Below are 19284 nucleotides of genomic sequence, written 5' to 3'. Positions count from 1 at the left end.
TAACTCAAAATCAACAAGTGGTCCTTATCTTCCATCTCTTATGCAACCAATAAAGCATAACCTCCCTACCTGTTCTTAGCGATCACTCAAGGACATGTCTGTTTGAGGTAGTCGAGCATTGGTGGTTCAGTGGTAGAATTCTCGCCTGCCACGCGGGAGACCCGGGTCCGATTCCCGGCCAATGCAAAAAGATAATTTTGAAGTCCCAGCGGTCTGGTTCTTTAAAGCTTTTGTATGGAACTTCTGCTACCTCAAGATCAACAAGTGTTCCTTGTCTTCTATCTCTTATGCAACCAATAAAGCATAACCTCCCTACCTGTTCTTAGCGATCACTCAATGACATGTCTGTTTGAGGTTGTCGAGCATTGGTGGTTCAGTGGTAGAATTCTCGCCTGCCACGCGGGAGACCCGGGTCCGATTCCCGGCCAATGCAGAAAGTTAGTTCAGAAGTCCCAGCGGTCTGGTTCTTTAAAGCTTTTGTATGTAACTTCTGCTAACTCAAGATCAACAAGTGTTCCTTATCTTTTATCTCTTATGCAACCCATGAAGCGTAACCTCACTAGCTGTTCTTAGCGATCACTCAAGCACATGTCTGTTTGAGGTAGTCGAGCATTGGTGGTTCAGTGGTAGAATTCTCGCCTGCCACGCAGGAGACCCGGGTCCGATTCCCGGCCAATGCAGAAAGTTAGTTCAGAAGTCCCAGCGGTCTGGTTCTTTAAAGCTTTTGTATGTAACTTCTGCTAACTCAAGATCAACAAGTGTTCCTTATCTTTTATCTCTTATGCAACCCATGAAGCGTAACCTCACTAGCTGTTCTTAGCGATCACTCAAGGACGTGTCTGTTTGAGGTTGTCGAGCATTGGTGGTTCAGTGGTAGAATTCTCGCCTGCCACGCGGGAGACCCGGGTCCGATTCCCGGCCAATGCAAAAAGATAATTTTGAAGTCCCAGCGGTCTGGTTCTTTAAAGCTTTTGTATGGAACTTCTGCTACCTCAAGATCAACAAGTGGTTCTTGTCTTCTATCTCTTATGCAACCAATAAAGCATAACCTCCCTACCTGTTCTTAGCGATCACTCAATGACATGTCTCTTTGAGGTTGTCGAGCATTGGTGGTTCAGTGGTAGAATTCTCGCCTGCCACGCGGGAGACCCGGGTCCGATTCCCGGCCAATGCACAAAGTTAGTTCAGAAGTCCCAGCGGTCTGGTTCTTTAAAGCTTTTGTATGTAACTTCTGCTAACTCAAGATCAACAAGTGTTCCTTATCTTTTATCTCTTATGCAACCCATGAAGCGTAACCTCACTAGCTGTTCTTAGCGATCACTCAAGGACGTGTCTGTTTGAGGTTGTCGAGCATTGGTGGTTCAGTGGTAGAATTCTCGCCTCCCACGCGGGGGCCAGTCGCGCGTAGGTGTAGAGCGCTGCCAGCCAATAGGAACGCAGGAAATTTCAGGGAGGCGGGCCAGAAAAAATACACAAAATCATAGGTTCGAGTCCCGTCTCGACCACAAATATCATATTGTATCTAGATTAAAAAATGATTACAAATTCATGTCAAGTACGATTTACATATAATAAACTAAATTTTTTCTGAAAATAGAATAAAACTTTTAAGATTTGTTTTTGTGTAGGATGTACGAAATGTCCAATTATCTCAATAAACATTTAAATTATAATAGGGTATAGTTCTCTTTTAATATAGAAAATATTTGAATGTGAATAATTGTAAAGAACATTTTGATAATGTTTTATACCTTTATTTTTTTTTTAGAGAGATTTTCACATTATATTTCTTTAACTATGCACAAAAATCCAATATATATATATGAAAAACAACCAGTAAACACCAAATAGTAAGTTTATCATTTTATTTATAATACAATAATATACATATTATTATGTAAAACTGAAAAAGGTACTGTATTAAATACTTATAGATTAAAAAACAATAACATGAATAATAACAATAATAATAACAACATAAAGCTGGGGAAAAAACAAGATTTAAAAAAATAACAAATAATTATGTACAATGTTTAATTAACAGTTATTAAGTTTACACATCTGACCAAGATAAAATAATGCAAGTCAATAAAATTAACTTTAAAAACACACCAAATTGCAATGCAAACAAGGACTAAACTGTTTGATTTTAATGGACAATGGAAAGAAATTTAACAATTTAAAATTATAGATTAAATAACAGCAATAATAATATGGCTGTGGAGAAAATGAAAAAAAAAAACAAGAACATTTTTAAAAGTAAATAATTATGTACAGTGTTTAATAGTAACAATACTTAATATTTAGTGTTTTTTCAAATCTGAGCAAGATAAAATAATGCTAGTCAATAAATGAACTTAAAAAAATACAATGCAATGCAATAAAATACAATACTTTTGTAATTTTAATGAACATCCATATATATATATATATATATATATATATATACAGTGGTGTGAATAAGTGTTTGCATGGTTTTACTTCAGTTAGCCTAATAGCTGGTTTGATTTGCATTGAAAGATGATCTTATGGTAAGTACTACCCCATGCCAATCTCTAGGTGTGGTGGAAGGTGTGTGATGATGTGGGGATATTTTAATTCCAAAGGCCAAGGGAACTTTATCAGGATGCATATTATCCTGGATCCATTAAATAACTGGCTTTTAAAAATAAAAATCAGCCTGACTCTATGGGAATTTAACATAGGGGTGCCCTGACTTATGCACCCTGTATTTTGAGGAAAAACATTTATTTATTTATGATACATTATTCATTCACAAAGAAAATTTGTGTCCTTAAAGGTTGGAGTTTTCCTCATTTTTCTAATTAAGGCATTAAGATCAATATCAAAAAGATTATTTTTATTCCTCTTTTTAGGCAACTTTAGCATGGGGGCAAACACTTATTCACACCACTGTATATATATATTAAAAGTGCATTAATATGTATAATATTGTATATGCGTGAATAACACATTTAATACACGTGTGTAATGCACGTCTTTACTTTTGTGTTCAAGTAGCTGGGAACAGGGGTTTCAGTGAGTGCAGACAGCATTGGTGCAGGTGTAGAGGCTGATTGTGCTGCGTGAGATGGTGCAAAGCCGATGTTGTTGGAGGAGCTGCAAGGAAAAGCACAGGGAGGAAATTAAAAACTGAATGTACATATGTATTTGATTGTCTTGACTACATTAAATGACTAATCATTATTTATTCTTTTATTCTATTTATTCTGTTATTTGTTCTAGTAATGCACATTCTGATAATGTTCAAATGCTTGTAAGTAAATAGTCAATTTTTTCACAACAAATAACAGTTTAGCATGCATACAATTCATGAAGTGCACCCACCTTCACCACTGGTATATTCAAACCTTAACAGTAGTTAGAACAAAAGAACATGGAGGATAAGTATGTAATTGAATAAGCCTCAAAAATGGATGTGTAAAGTAACCTGTTGTAAATAAGACTGTGGATCCTGTGGCTGCAGATGAGCCTAAAAATTACGCATTATAATTTGAATGGTTTCTCTCCAGTATGTTCAATTTTTATTCCAATTTTATAAGAATTTGACATGGGTATATATAACACACATGACAAGATACTTGATTTACTTACTCAGCTGTGTGAGATATTTTGTTGGAGAAAAACTTTCCAGTTCTTCTTCCTCCTCCATTACTATAAAATAAATAAAATAAAAAAATATAAAAATATATATGCAGAAATGTATGCATGTATATATAAAAAGTTAACAAGTTTAACTAATTAAAAATGTTAAATTGTACTATTAAATTGCACACATATATCTATTTGTTCATAATTTAAATGTAATATGTGTGTGTGATATTAATTGCAATATAGGAGGACCAAACCTGCAGAAATTAAACATTAATAAGTAAAAAAAAAGATACATTTGATAATAGGAAAATAAATAAAGGAATAAATGACTTGATAAAATAAATATGATTTATTCTTAATCAAAATCATTTTTGTATTTTTTTCCCTTCCCTTTCTGCTTTTATTTATGTGTTAATTAATATTTATATTTGGTAAGCAAGACCAACCAACCTAATTATCATGCACATCAATAAATGAAATACTGTAAAAATAGATATAAAACTAAAGAAAGAAAATTTAAATAAATAAAGGTTAAAACAAATATATCTGGAAATAAAAACAAATTGGAATAAATAAATATATATATTAATATAATATATTAATAATATATAAATATATATATATTATATAAAATAAATATATAATTAAATGAATGCATAAATAAATATAAGAATAAACTGAACAAAGAAATAAAATAATAAATAAATACAATTAAAACGAATACAAATACATTAAAATATAAAAGCAAAAAATGATATATTTGGGGGAAATTATACAAAAGTATATTTGATTAAAATGTTATCATAATTATTTTATCAAGTCGTTTATTCCTTTATGTATTTTCCTATTATCACATTTAATTTTATTTATTTATTTATTTATTTATTCATTCATTCATTTATTTATTTATTTATTCATTCATTCATTTTTAACTGCAGGTTTGGTCCTCCATACTACTGCACATTACATCTTTCTGCAATGTTAACTTATATTTTAAACATAGTTAGAGATTATGATGAAATATTCACCTTTACAAACAAAGATACTCTTATAAAATAGCTGTTTCTTATCGTCACAATCCATTCAACACGATAACAATACGATTACATGACAATACATGCAATTTAAATGATAAAATATTTGAATAATAAAGTATATGCACTCACCTGAGTTAAAGTCTGTCTGCAGGTAGTTTAGACAAAACGAAACAAGTTTGCTGACAAGTCGGTAAACAAATATCTCTCCGGTAATAAAACGGGTTGACAGATGACGCTTCGCTTTTTAAATTCCCCGCCACGGAAAAGCGAAACAGCGCCGGGAAGTCTACGTGTGGCCAAAAGTAGATTGCATCCGTAGTGTTAAGCACTACCATAGAGAATGAATGGGAAAAGTTAAGGGAAGTTAAGCTTAACCATTTTCGGCTCCCGCGCGGGAGGTCCTCGGTTCGAAACCGAGCAGAAACAGCAATTGGCTTTACGCAGAAAATTTTAACTGTTTGCCACAACAGGAGGGCTCAGCTCACTTTTCCTTTATACACTTTTTAACAAGCCTGCACCAGAAGATTTCTGCCTGCACCTACAGGGCATGTTTCCGTAGTGTAGTGGTTATCACGTTCGCCTCACACGCGAAAGGTCCCCAGTTCGAAACTGGGCGGAAACTGTGGATGGTCTTTGCTAACATTTTTTGAGTGGTTTTCTGTTGAGCAGGTCAGAACACTTGCAGGGCGATTTGCGGTGTAAATTCTTTAGAAAAGGACTAAAACAAAACAAATGACCATTGAAGTTTCCTGTAGAGGAATAAAAAATGTTTAGTCTGCCAACAAAAATAGCAGCTTTTTGCCATTTTAAGGACAGTGGGCAGTCTATCGTTTCAGTCGCTTTTGAACAAGCGTACGCTAAAAGAGGTCGGACTGTCTTCCAAGTTAAGTTTCCGTAGTGTAGTGGTTATCACGTTCGCTTTACACGCCAAAGGTCCTCAGTTTGAAACTGGGCGGAAACAAGTAAAGGGGTTTTTAATATACGTGCTGAAATTCGCAACAAAGTTTTTGGACTATTGAAATTAGGTGAGGGCAATTGTACCAAAGAGCTGTAGGCAGACTGCCATTCCGAATGAGCTCTTATCTGTTGTTTGTGGAATTTAAACAGCTTGTCACAATGCTTGCAGGAAAGATTATGGGATGGAGCCATTTTCGAAAAAGCACATGTCTTACATAAGGAGGTTTCTGTAGTGTAGTGGTCATCACGTTCGCCTAACACGCGAAAGGTCCTCGGTTCGAAACCGAGCAGAAACAGCAATTGGCTTTTCGCAGAAAATTTTAACTGTTTGCCACAACAGGAGGGCTCAGCTCACTTTTCCTTTATACACTTTTTAACAAGCCTGCACCAGAAGATTTCTGCCTGCACCTACAGGGCATGTTTCCGTAGTGTAGTGGTTATCACGTTCGCCTCACACGCGAAAGGTCCCCAGTTCGAAACTGGGCGGAAACTGTGGATGGTCTTTGCTAAAAAATTTTGAGTGGTTTTCTGTTGAGCAGGTTCAGAACACTTGCAGGGCGATTTGCGGTGTAAATTCTATAGAAAAAGGACTAAAACAAAACAAATGACCATTGAAGTTTCCTGTAGAGTACTAAAAAATGTTTAGTCTGCCAACAAAAATAGCAGCTTTTTGAGTGGGCAGTCTATCGTTTCAGTCGCTTTTGAACAAGCGTACGCTAAAAGAGGTCGGACTGTCTCCCAAGTTAAGTTTCCGTAGTGTAGTGGTTATCACGTTCGCTTTACACGTCAAAGGTCCTCAGTTCGAAACTGGGCGGAAACAAGTAAAGGGGTTTTTAATATACGTGCTGAAATTCGCAACAAAGTTTTTGGACTATTGAAATTAGGTGAGGGCAATTGTACCAAAGAGCTGTAGGCAGACTGCCATTCCGAATGAGCTCTTATCTGTTGTTTGTGGAATTTAAACAGCTTGTCACAATGCTTGCAGGAAAGATTATGGGATGGAGCCATTTTCAAAAAAGCACATGTCTTACATAAAGAGGTTTCTGTAGTGTAGTGGTCATCACGTTCGCCTAACAAGCGAATGGTCCTCGGTTCGAAACAGAGCAGAAACAGCAATTGGCTTTTCGCAGAAAATTTAAACTGTTTGCCACAACAGGAGGGCTCAGCTCACTTTTCCTTTATACACTTTTTAACAAGCCTGCACCAGAAGATTTCTGCCTGCACCTACAGGGCATGTTTCCGTAGTGTAGTGGTTATCACGTTCGCCTCACACGCGAAAGGTCCCCAGTTCGAAACTGGGCGGAAACTGTGGATGGTCTTTGCTAACATTTTTTGAGTGGTTTTCTGTTGAGCAGGTCAGAACACTTGCAGGGCGATTTGCGGTGTAAATTCTTTAGAAAAGGACTAAAACAAAACAAATGACCATTGAAGTTTCCTGTAGAGGAATAAAAAATGTTTAGTCTGCCAACAAAAATAGCAGCTTTTTGCCATTTTAAGGACAGTGGGCAGTCTATCGTTTCAGTCGCTTTTGAACAAGCGTACGCTAAAAGAGGTCGGACTGTCTTCCAAGTTAAGTTTCCGTAGTGTAGTGGTCATCACGTTCGCCTAACACGCGAAAGGTCCTCGGTTCGAAACCGAGCAGAAACAGCAATTGGCTTTACGCAGAAAATTTTAACTGTTTGCCACAACAGGAGGGCTCAGCTCACTTTTCCTTTATACACTTTTTAACAAGCCTGCACCAGAAGATTTCTGCCTGCACCTACAGGGCATGTTTCCGTAGTGTAGTGGTTATCACGTTCGCCTCACACGCGAAAGGTCCCCAGTTCGAAACTGGGCGGAAACTGTGGATGGTCTTTGCTAACATTTTTTGAGTGGTTTTCTGTTGAGCAGGTCAGAACACTTGCAGGGCGATTTGCGGTGTAAATTCTTTAGAAAAGGACTAAAACAAAACAAATGACCATTGAAGTTTCCTGTAGAGTAATAAAAAATGTTTAGTCTGCCAACAAAAATAGCAGCTTTTTGCCATTTTAAGGACAGTGGGCAGTCTATCGTTTCAGTCGCGTTTGAACAAGCGTACACTAAAAGAGGTCGGACTGTCTTCCAAGTTAAGTTTCCGTAGTGTAGTGGTTATCACGTTCGCTTTACACGCCAAAGGTCCTCAGTTTGAAACTGGGCGGAAACAAGTAAAGGGGTTTTTAATATACGTGCTGAAATTCGCAACAAAGTTTTTGGACTATTGAAATTAGGTGAGGGCAATTGTACCAAAGAGCTCTAGGCAGACTGCCATTCCGAATGAGCTCTTATCTGTTGTTTGTGGAATTTAAACAGCTTGTCACAATGCTTGCAGGAAAGATTATGGGATGGAGCCATTTTCAAAAAAGCACATGTCTTACATAAGGAGGTTTCTGTAGTGTAGTGGTCATCACGTTCGCCTAACAAGCGAATGGTCCTCGGTTCGAAACAGAGCAGAAACAGCAATTGGCTTTTCGCAGAAAATTTAAACTGTTTGCCACAACAGGAGGGCTCAGCTCACTTTTCCTTTATACACTTTTTAACAAGCCTGCACCAGAAGATTTCTGCCTGCACCTACAGGGCATGTTTCCGTAGTGTAGTGGTTATCACGTTCGCCTCACACGCGAAAGGTCCCCAGTTCGAAACTGGGCGGAAACTGTGGATGGTCTTTGCTAACATTTTTTGAGTGGTTTTCTGTTGAGCAGGTCAGAACACTTGCAGGGCGATTTGCGGTGTAAATTCTTTAGAAAAGGACTAAAACAAAACAAATAACCATTGAAGTTTCCTGTAGAGGAATAAAAAATGTTTAGTCTGCCAACAAAAATAGCAGCTTTTTGCCATTTTAAGGACAGTGGGCAGTCTATCGTTTCAGTCGCTTTCGAACAAGCGTACGCTAAAAGAGGTCGGACTGTCTTCCAAGTTAAGTTTCCGTAGTGTAGTGGTTATCACGTTCGCTTTACACGTCAAAGGTCCTCAGTTCGAAACTGGGCGGAAACAAGTAAAGGGGTTTTTAATATACGTGCTGAAATTCGCAACAAAGTTTTTGGACTATTGAAATTAGGTGAGGGCAATTGTACCAAAGAGCTGTAGGCAGACTGCCATTCCGAATGAGCTCTTATCTGTTGTTTGTGGAATTTAAACAGCTTGTCACAATGCTTGCAGGAAAGATTATGGGATGGAGCCATTTTCAAAAAAGCACATGTCTTACATAAAGAGGTTTCTGTAGTGTAGTGGTCATCACGTTCGCCTAACAAGCGAATGGTCCTCGGTTCGAAACAGAGCAGAAACAGCAATTGGCTTTTCGCAGAAAATTTAAACTGTTTGCCACAACAGGAGGGCTCAGCTCACTTTTCCTTTATACACTTTTTAACAAGCCTGCACCAGAAGATTTCTGCCTGCACCTACAGGGCATGTTTCCGTAGTGTAGTGGTTATCACGTTCGCCTCACACGCGAAAGGTCCCCAGTTCGAAACTGGGCGGAAACTGTGGATGGTCTTTGCTAACATTTTTTGAGTGGTTTTCTGTTGAGCAGGTCAGAACACTTGCAGGGCGATTTGCGGTGTAAATTCTTTAGAAAAGGACTAAAACAAAACAAATGACCATTGAAGTTTCCTGTAGAGGAATAAAAAATGTTTAGTCTGCCAACAAAAATAGCAGCTTTTTGCCATTTTAAGGACAGTGGGCAGTCTATCGTTTCAGTCGCTTTCGAACAAGCGTACGCTAAAAGAGGTCGGACTGTCTTCCAAGTTAAGTTTCCGTAGTGTAGTGGTTATCACGTTCGCTTTACACGCCAAGGCCAGTCGCGCGTAGGTGTAGAGCGCTGCCAGCCAATAGGAACGCAGGAAATTTCAGGGAGGCGGGCCAGAAAAAATACACAAAATCATAGGTTCGAGTCCCGTCTCGACCACAAATATCATATATTGTATCTAGATTAAAAAATGATTACAAATTCATGTCAAGTACGATTTACATATAATAAACTAAATTTTTGCTGAAAATAGAATAAAACTTTTAAGATTTGTTTTTGTGTAGGATGTACGAAATGTCCAATTATCTCAATAAACATTTAAATTATAATAGGGTATAGTTCTCTTTTAATATAGAAAATATTTGAATGTGAATAATTGTAAAGAACATTTTGATAATGTTTTATATACCTTTATTTTATTTTTTTAGAGATTTTCACATTATATTTCTTTAACTATGCACAAAAATCCAATATATATATATGAAAAACAACCAGTAAACACCAAATAGTACATTTATCATTTTATTTATAATACAATAATATACATATTATTATGTAAAACTGAAAAAGGTACTGTATTAAATACTTATAGATTAAAAAACAATAACATGAATAATAACAATAATAATAACAACATAAAGCTGGGGAAAAAACAAGATTTAAAAAAATAACAAATAATTATGTACAATGTTTAATTAACAGTTATTAATAGTGTTTACACATCTGACCAAGATAAAATAATGCAAGTCAATATAATTAACTTTAAAAACACACCAAATTGCAATGCAAACAAGGACTAAACTGTTTGATTTTAATGGACAATGGAAAGAAATTTAACAATTTAAAATTATAGATTAAATAACAGCAATAATAATATGGTTGTGGAGAAAATGAAAAAAAAAAAACAAGAACATTTTTAAAAGTAAATAATTATGTACAGTGTTTAATAGTAACAATACTTAATATTTAGTGTTTTTTCAAATCTGAGCAAGATAAAATAATGCTAGTCAATAAATGAACTTACAATGCAATGCAATAAAATACAATACTTTTGTAATTTTAATGAACATCCATATATATATATATATATATATATATATATACAGTGGTGTGAATAAGTGTTTGCATGGTTTTACTTCAGTTAGCCTAATAGCTGGTTTGATTTGCATTGAAAGATGATCTTATGGAAAGTACTACCCCATGCCAATCTCTAGGTGTGGTGGAAGGTGTGTGATGATGTGGGGATATTTTAATTCCAAAGGCCAAGGGAACTTTATCAGGATGCATATTATCCTGGATCCATGAAATAACTGGCTTTTAAAAATAAAAATCTGCCTGACTCTATGGGAATTTAACAAAGGGGTGCCCTGACTTATGCACCCTGTATTTTAAGGAAAAACATTTATTTATTTATGATACATTATTCATTCACAAAGAAAATTTGTGTCCTTAAAGGTTGGAGTTTTCCACATTTTTCTAATTAAGGCATTAAGATCAATATCCAAAAGATTATTTTTATTCCTCTTTTTAGGCAACTTTAGCATGGGGGCAAACACTTATTCACACCACTGTATATATATATTAAAAGTGCATTAATATGTATAATATTGTATATGCGTGAATAACACATTTAATACACGTGTGTAATGCACGTCTTTACTTTTGTGTTCAAGTAGCTGGGAACAGGGGTTTCAGTGAGTGCAGACAGCATTGGTGCAGGTGTAGAGGCTGATTGTGCTGCGTGAGATGGTGCAAAGCCTTCACCCTGATGAAGGCCTACACACAGGTGCCGATGTTGTTGGAGGAGCTGCAAGGAAAAGCACAGGGAGGAAATTAAAAACTGAATGTACATATGTATTTGATTGTCTTGACTACATTAAATGACTAATCATTATTTATTCTTTTATTCTATTTATTCTGTTATTTGTTCTAGTAATGCACATTCTGATAATGTTCAAATGCTTGTAAGTAAATAGTCAATTTTTTCCACAACAAATAACAGTTTAGCATGCATACAATTCATGAAGTGCACCCACCTTCACCACTGGTATATTCAAACCTTAACAGTAGTTAGAACAAAAGAACATGGAGGATAAGTATGTAATTGAATAAGCCTCCAAAATGGATGTGTAAAGTAACCTGTTGTAAATAAGACTGTGGATCCTGTGGCTGCAGATGAGCCTAAAAATTACGCATTATAATTTGAATGGTTTCTCTCCAGTATGTTCAATTTTTATTCCAATTTTATAAGAATTTGACATGGGTATATATAACACACATGACAAGATACTTGATTTACTTACTCAGCTGTGTGAGATATTTTGTTGGAGAAAAACTTTCCAGTTCTTCTTCCTCCTCCATTACTATAAAATAAATAAATAAAATAATATATAAAAATATATATGCAGAAATGTATGCATGTATATATAAAAAGTTAACAAGTTTAACTAATTAAAAATGTTAAATTGTACTATTAAATTGCACACATATATCTATTTGTTCATAATTTAAATGTAATATGTGTGTGTGATATTAATTACAATATAGGAGGACCAAACCTGCAGAAATTAAACATTAATAAGTAAAAAAAAAAGATACATTTGATAATAGGAAAATAAATTAAGGAATAAATGACTTGATAAAATAAATATGATTTATTCTTAATCAAAATCATTTTTGTATTTTTTTCCCTTCCCTTTCTGCTTTTATTTATGTGTTAATTAATATTTATATTTGGTAAGCAAGACCAACCAACCTAATTATCATGCACATCAATAAATGAAATACTGTAAAAATAGATATAAAACTAAAGAAAGAAAATTTAAATAAATAAAGGTTAAAACAAATATATCTGGAAATAAAAACAAATTGGAATAAATAAATATATATATTAATATAATATATTAATAATATATAAATATACAGTATATATTATATAAAATAAATATATAATTAAATGAATGCATAAATAAATATAAGAATAAACTGAACAAAGAAATAAAATAATAAATAAATACAATTAAAACGAATACAAATACATTAAAATATAAAAGCAAAAAATGATATATTTGGGGGAAATTATACAAAAATATATTTGATTAAAATCTTATCATAATTATTTTATCAAGTCGTTTATTCCTTTATGTATTTTCCTATTATCACATTTAATTTTATTTATTTATTTATTTATTCATTCATTCATTTATTTATTTATTCATTCATTAATTTTTAACTGCAGGTTTGGTCCTCCATACTACTGCACATTACATCTTTCTGCAATGTTAACTTATATATTAAACATAGTTAGAGATTATGATGAAACATTCACCTTTACAAACAAAGATACTCTTATAAAATAGCTGTTTCTTATCGTCACAATCCATTCAACACGATAACAATACGATTACATGACAATATACATGCAATTTAAATGATAAAATATTTGAATAATAAAGTATATGCACTCACCTGAGTTAAAGTCTGTCTGCGGGTAGTTTAGACACTAACAAAACGAAACAAGTTTGCTGACAAGTCGGTAAACAAATATCTCTCCGGTAATAAAACGGGTAGACAGATGACGCTTCGCTTTTTAAATTCCCCGCCACGGAAAAGCGAAACAGCGCCGGGAAGTCTACGTGTGGCCAAAAGTAGATTGCATCCGTAGTGTTAAGCACTACCATAGAGAATGAATGGGAAAAGTTAAGGGAAGTTAAGCTTAACCATTTTCGGCTCCCGCGCGAAAGGTCCTCGGTTCGAAACCGAGCAGAAACAGCAATTGGCTTTTCGCAGAAAATTTTAACTGTTTGCCACAACAGGAGGGCTCAGCTCACTTTTCCTTTATACACTTTTTAACAAGCCTGCACCAGAAGATTTCTGCCAGCACCTACAGGGCATGTTTCCGTAGTGTAGTGGTTATCACGTTCGCCTCACACGCGAAAGGTCCCCAGTTCGAAACTGGGCGGAAACTGTGGATGGTCTTTGCTAAAAAATTTTGAGTGGTTTTCTGTTGAGCAGGTCAGAACACTTGCAGGGCGATTTGCGGTGTAAATTCTATAGAAAAAGGACTAAAACAAAACAAATGACCATTGAAGTTTCCTGTAGAGTAATAAAAAATGTTTAGTCTGCCAACAAAAATAGCAGCTTTTTGAGTGGGCAGTCTATCGTTTCAGTCGCTTTTGAACAAGCGTACGCTAAAAGAGGTCGGACTGTCTCCCAAGTTAAGTTTCCGTAGTGTAGTGGTTATCACGTTCGCTTTACACGCGAAAGGTCCTCAGTTCGAAACTGGGCGGAAACAAGTAAAGGGGTTTTTAATATACGTGCTGAAATTCGAAACAAAGTTTTTGGACTATTGAAATTAGGTGAGGGCAATTGTACCAAAGAGCTGTAGGCAGACTGCCATTCCGAATGAGCTCTTATCTGTTGTTTGTGGAATTTAAACAGCTTGTCACAATGCTTGCAGGAAAGATTATGGGATGGAGCCATTTTCAAAAAAGCACATGTCTTACATAAGGAGGTTTCTGTAGTGTAGTGGTCATCACGTTCGCCTAACACGCGAAAGGTCCTCGGTTCGAAACCGAGCAGAAACAGCAATCGGCTTTTGGCAGAAAATTTAAACTGTTTGCCACAACAGGAGGGCTCAGCTCACTTTTCCTTTATACACTTTTTAACAAGCCTGCACCAGAAGATTTCTGCCTGCACCTACAGGGCATGTTTCCGTAGTGTAGTGGTTATCACGTTCGCCTCACACGCGAAAGGTCCCCAGTTCGAAACTGGGCGGAAACTGTGGATGGTCTTTGCTAACATTTTTTGAGTGGTTTTCTGTTGAGCAGGTCAGAACACTTGCAGGGCGATTTGCGGTGTAAATTCTTTAGAAAAGGACTAAAACAAAACAAATGACCATTGAAGTTTCCTGAAGAGTAATAAAAAATGTTTAGTCTGCCAACAAAAATAGCAGCTTTTTGCCATTTTAAGGACAGTGGGCAGTCTATCGTTTCAGTCGCTTTTGAACAAGCGTACGCTAAAAGAGGTCGGACTGTCTTCCAAGTTAATTTTCCGTAGTGTAGCGGTTATCACGTTGCCCACACTTGCAGGGCGATTTGCGGTGTAAATTCTTTAGAAAAGGACTAAAACAAAACAAATGACCATTGAAGTTTCCTGAAGAGTAATAAAAAATGTTTAGTCTGCCAACAAAAATAGCAGCTTTTTGCCATTTTAAGGACAGTGGGCAGTCTATCGTTTCAGTCGCTTTTGAACAAGCGTACGCTAAAAGAGGTCGGACTGTCTTCCAAGTTAATTTTCCGTAGTGTAGCGGTTATCACGTTCGCCTCACACGCGAAAGGTCCTCAGTTCGAAACTGGGCGGAAACAAGTAAAGGGGTTTTTAATATACGTGCTGAAATTCGCAACAAAGTTTTTGGACTATTGAAATTAGGTGAGGGCAATTGTACCAAAGAGCTGTAGGCAGACTTCCATTCCGAATGAGCTCTTATCTGTTGTTTGTGGAATTTAAACAGCTTGTCACAATGCTTGCAGGAAAGATTATGGGATGGAGCCATTTTCGAAAAAGCACATGTCTTACATAAGGAGGTTTCTGTAGTGTAGTGGTCATCACGTTCGCCTAACACGCGAAAGGTCCTCGGTTCGAAACCGAGCAGAAACAGCAATTGGCTTTTCGCAGAAAATTTTAACTGTTTGCCACAACAGGAGGGCTCAGCTCACTTTTCCTTTATACACTTTTTAACAAGCCTGCACCAGAAGATTTCTGCCTGCACCTACAGGGCATGTTTCCGTAGTGTAGTGGTTATCACGTTCGCCTCACACGCGAAAGGTCCCCAGTTCGAAACTGGGCGGAAACTGTGGATGGTCTTTGTTAAAAATTTTTGAGTGGTTTTCTGTTGAGCAGGTCAGAACACTTGCAGGGCGATTTGCGGTGTAAATTCTATAGAAAAAGGACTAAAACAAAACAAATGACCATTGAAGTTTCCTGTAGAGTAATAAAAAATGTTTAGTCTGCCAACAAAAATAGCAGCTTTTTGAGTGGGCAGTCTATCGTTTCAGTCGCTTTTGAACAAGCGTACGCTAAAAGAGGTCGGACTGTCTCCCAAGTTAAGTTTCCGTAGTGTAGTGGTTATCACGTTCGCTTTACACGCGAAAGGTCCTCAGTTCGAAACTGGGCGGAAACAAGTAAAGGGGTTTTTAATATACGTGCTGAAATTCGAAACAAAGTTTTTGGACTATTGAAATTAGGTGAGGGCAATTGTACCAAAGAGCTGTAGGCAGACTGCCATTCCGAATGAGCTCTTATCTGTTGTTTGTGGAATTTAAACAGCTTGTCACAATGCTTGCAGGAAAGATTATGGGATGGAGCCATTTTCGAAAAAGCACATGTCGAACATAAGGAGGTTTCTGTAGTGTAGTGGTGATCACGTTCGCCTAACACGCGAAAGGTCCTCGGTTCGAAACCGAGCAGAAACAGCAATTGGCTTTTGGCAGAAAATTTAAACTGTTTGCCACAACAGGACGGCTCAGCTCACTTTTCCTTTATACACTTTTTAACAAGCCTGCACCAGAAGATTTCTGCCTGCACCTACAGGGCATGTTTCCGTAGTGTAGTGGTTATCACGTTCGCCTCACACGCGAAAGGTCCCCAGTTCGAAACTGGGCGGAAACTGTGGATGGTCTTTGCTAACATTTTTTGAGTGGTTTTCTGTTGAGCAGGTCAGAACACTTGCAGGGCGATTTGCGGTGTAAATTCTTTAGAAAAGGACTAAAACAAAACAAATGACCATTGAAGTTTCCTGAAGAGTAATAAAAAATGTTTAGTCTGCCAACAAAAATAGCAGCTTTTTGCCATTTTAAGGACAGTGGGCAGTCTATCGTTTCAGTCGCTTTTGAACAAGCGTACGCTAAAAGAGGTCGGACTGTCTTCCAAGTTAATTTTCCGTAGTGTAGCGGTTATCACGTTCGCCTCACACGCGAAAGGTCCTCAGTTCGAAACTGGGCGGAAACAAGTAAAGGGGTTTTTAATATACGTGCTGAAATTCGCAACAAAGTTTTTGGACTATTGAAATTAGGTGAGGGCAATTGTACCAAAGAGCTGTAGGCAGACTGCCATTCCGAATGAGCTCTTATCTGTTGTTTGTGGAATTTAAACAGCTTGTCACAATGCTTGCAGGAAAGATTATGGGATGGAGCCATTTTCGAAAAAGCACATGTCTTACATAAGGAGGTTTCTGTAGTGTAGTGGTCATCACGTTCGCCTAACACGCGAAAGGTCCTCGGTTCGAAACCGAGCAGAAACAGCAATTGGCTTTTGGCAGAAAATTTAAACTGTTTGCCACAACAGGAGGGCTCAGCTCACTTTTCCTTTATACACTTTTTAACAAGCCTGCACCAGAAGATTTCTGCCTGCACTTACAGGGCATGTTTCCGTAGTGTAGTGGTTATCACGTTCGCATCACACGCGAAAGGTCCCCAGTTCGAAACTGGGCGGAAACTGTGGATGGTCTTTGCTAACATTTTTTGAGTGGTTTTCTGTTGAGCAGGTCAGAACACTTGCAGGGCGATTTGCGGTGTAAATTCTTTAGAAAAGGACTAAAACAAAACAAATGACCATTGAAGTTTCCTGAAGAGTAATAAAAAATGTTTAGTCTGCCAACAAAAATAGCAGCTTTTTGCCATTTTAAGGACAGTGGGCAGTCTATCGTTTCAGTCGCTTTTGAACAAGCATACGCTAAAAGAGGTCGTACTGTCTTCCAAGTTAAGTTTCCGTAGTGTAGTGGTTATCACGTTTGCTTTACACGCGAAAGGTCCTCAGTTCGAAACTGGGCGGAAACAAGTAAAGGGGTTTTTAATATACGTGCTGAAATTCGCAACAAAGTTTTTGGACTATTGAAATTAGGTGAGGGCAATTGTACCAAAGAGCTGTAGGCAGACTGCCATTCCGAATGAGCTCTTATCTGTTGTTTGTGGAATTTAAACAGCTTGTCACAATGCTTGCAGGAAAGATTATGGGATGGAGCCATTTTCAAAAAAGCACATGTCTTACATAAGGAGGTTTCTGTAGTGTAGTGGTGATCACGTTCGCCTAACACGCGAAAGGTCCTCGGTTCGAAACCGAGCAGAAACAGCAATCGGCTTTTGGCAGAAAATTTAAACTGTTTGCCACAACAGGAGGGCTCAGCTCACTTTTCCTTTATACACTTTTTAACAAGCCTGCACCAGAAGATTTCTGCCTGCACTTACAGGGCATGTTTCCGTAGTGTAGTGGTTATCACGTTCGCCTCACACGCGAAAGGTCCCCAGTTCGAAACTGGGCGGAAACTGTGGATGGTCTTTGCTAACATGTTTTGAGTGGTTTTCTGTTAAGCAGGTCAGAACACTTGCAGGGCGATTTCCGGTGTAAATTCTTTAGAAAACGACTAAAACAAAACAAATGACCATTGAAGTTTCCTGTAGAGTAATAAAAAATGTTTAGTCTGCCAACAAAAATAGCAGCTTTTTGCCATTTTAAGGACAGTGGGCAGTCTATCGTTTCAGTCGCTTTTGAACAAGCGTACGCTAAAAGAGGTCGGACTGTCTCTCAAGTTAATTTTCCGTAGTGTAGTGGTTATCACGTTCGCCTCACACGTGGAAGGTCCCCAGTTCGAAACTGGGCGGAAACTGTGGATGGTCTTTGCTAACATTTTTTGAGTGGTTTTCTGTTGAGCAGGTCAGAACACTTGCAGGGCGATTTGCGGTGTAAATTCTTTAGAAAAGGACTAAAACAAAACAAATGACCATTGAAGTTTCCTGTAGAGGAATAAAAAATGTTTAGTCTGCCAACAAAAATAGCAGCTTTTTGCCATTTTAAGGACAGTGGGCAGTCTATCGTTTCAGTCGCTTTTGAACAAGCGTACGCTAAAAGAGGTCGGACTGTCTTCCAAGTTAAGTTTCCGTAGTGTAGTGGTTATCACGTTCGCTTTACACGCCAAAGGTCCTCAGTTTGAAACTGGGCGAAAACAAGTAAAGGGGTTTTTAATATACGTGTTGAAATTCGCAACAAAGTTTTTAGACTATTGAAATTAGGTGAGGGCAATTGTACCAAAGAGCTGTAGGCAGACTGCCATTCCGAATGAGCTCTTATCTGTTGTTTGTGGAATTTAAACAGCTTGTCACAATGCTTGCAGGAAAGATTATGGGATGGAGCCATTTTCGAAAAAGCACATGTCTTACATAAGGAGGTTTCTGTAGTGTAGTGGTCATCACGTTCGCCTAACACGCGAAAGGTCCTCGGTTCGAAACCGAGCAGAAACAGCAATTGGCTTTTCGCAGAAAATTTTAACTGTTTGCCACAACAGGAGGGCTCAGCTCACTTTTCCTTTATACACTTTTTAACAAGCCTGCACCAGAAGATTTCTGCCTGCACCTACAGGGCATGTTTCCGTAGTGTAGTGGTTATCACGTTCGCCTCACACGCGAAAGGTCCCCAGTTCGAAACTGGGCGGAAACTGTGGATGGTCTTTGCTAAAAAAATTTTGAGTGGTTTTCTGTTGAGCAGGTCAGAACACTTGCAGGGCGATTTGCGGTGTAAATTCTATAGAAAAAGGACTAAAACAAAACAAATGACCATTGAAGTTTCCTGTAGAGTAATAAAAAATGTTTAGTCTGCCAACAAAAATAGCAGCTTTTTGAGTGGGCAGTCTATCGTTTCAGTCGCTTTTGAACAAGCGTACGCTAAATGAGGTCGGACTGTCTCCCAAGTTAAGTTTCCGTAGTGTAGTGGTTATCACGTTCGCTTTACACGTCAAAGGTCCTCAGTTCGAAACTGGGCGGAAACAAGTAAAGGGGTTTTTAATATACGTGCTGAAATTCGCAACAAAGTTTTTGGACTATTGAAATTAGGTGAGGGCAATTGTACCAAAGAGCTGTAGGCAGA

The 19284-nt window shown here is 37.3% G+C and overlaps 1 long non-coding RNA gene and 7 other non-coding genes across 9 annotated transcripts; 7 read left to right on the top strand and 1 right to left on the bottom strand.

Annotated features, from left to right (window-relative positions):
- The first annotated feature begins 115 nt into the window (after positions 1 to 115).
- On the top strand, positions 116 to 186 carry trnag-gcc (transfer RNA glycine (anticodon GCC)). Its single transcript has one exon. It is a non-coding gene; the product is annotated as a tRNA-Gly (tRNA).
- A 176-nt stretch (positions 187 to 362) lies between these two features.
- Positions 363 to 433, top strand: trnag-gcc (transfer RNA glycine (anticodon GCC)). The gene has a single exon. It is a non-coding gene; the product is annotated as a tRNA-Gly (tRNA).
- A 176-nt stretch (positions 434 to 609) lies between these two features.
- On the top strand, positions 610 to 680 carry trnag-gcc (transfer RNA glycine (anticodon GCC)). The gene has a single exon. It is a non-coding gene; the product is annotated as a tRNA-Gly (tRNA).
- A 176-nt stretch (positions 681 to 856) lies between these two features.
- On the top strand, positions 857 to 927 carry trnag-gcc (transfer RNA glycine (anticodon GCC)). Its single transcript has one exon. It is a non-coding gene; the product is annotated as a tRNA-Gly (tRNA).
- Positions 928 to 1103: 176 nt separating this feature from the next.
- On the top strand, positions 1104 to 1174 carry trnag-gcc (transfer RNA glycine (anticodon GCC)). Its single transcript has one exon. It is a non-coding gene; the product is annotated as a tRNA-Gly (tRNA).
- Positions 1175 to 1861: 687 nt separating this feature from the next.
- On the bottom strand, positions 1862 to 5036 carry LOC148995115 (uncharacterized). Of its 2 annotated transcripts, none has more exons than XR_016150765.1 (3): positions 4782 to 5036; positions 3006 to 3675; positions 1862 to 2217 (listed from the first exon to the last, which is right to left on the bottom strand). It is a non-coding gene; the product is annotated as an uncharacterized LOC148995115 (long non-coding RNA). The 2 variants fall into 2 exon arrangements; XR_016150766.1 differs by lacking the exon at positions 4782 to 5036 and having other exon boundaries at positions 3006 to 3493; positions 3616 to 3804.
- An 8554-nt stretch (positions 5037 to 13590) lies between these two features.
- On the top strand, positions 13591 to 13663 carry trnav-uac (transfer RNA valine (anticodon UAC)). The gene has a single exon. It is a non-coding gene; the product is annotated as a tRNA-Val (tRNA).
- A 1814-nt stretch (positions 13664 to 15477) lies between these two features.
- On the top strand, positions 15478 to 15550 carry trnav-uac (transfer RNA valine (anticodon UAC)). Its single transcript has one exon. It is a non-coding gene; the product is annotated as a tRNA-Val (tRNA).
- The last annotated feature ends 3734 nt before the right edge of the window (positions 15551 to 19284 follow it).

Source organism: Pimephales promelas, chromosome 3, assembly GCF_988280905.1.
Source record: "Pimephales promelas chromosome 3, fPimPro1.hap1.1, whole genome shotgun sequence".
Taxonomy (NCBI): domain Eukaryota; kingdom Metazoa; phylum Chordata; class Actinopteri; order Cypriniformes; family Leuciscidae; genus Pimephales; species Pimephales promelas.
Note: the sequence above shows the minus strand (reverse complement) of the source record. Positions and strands in the feature narration are given on the sequence as shown.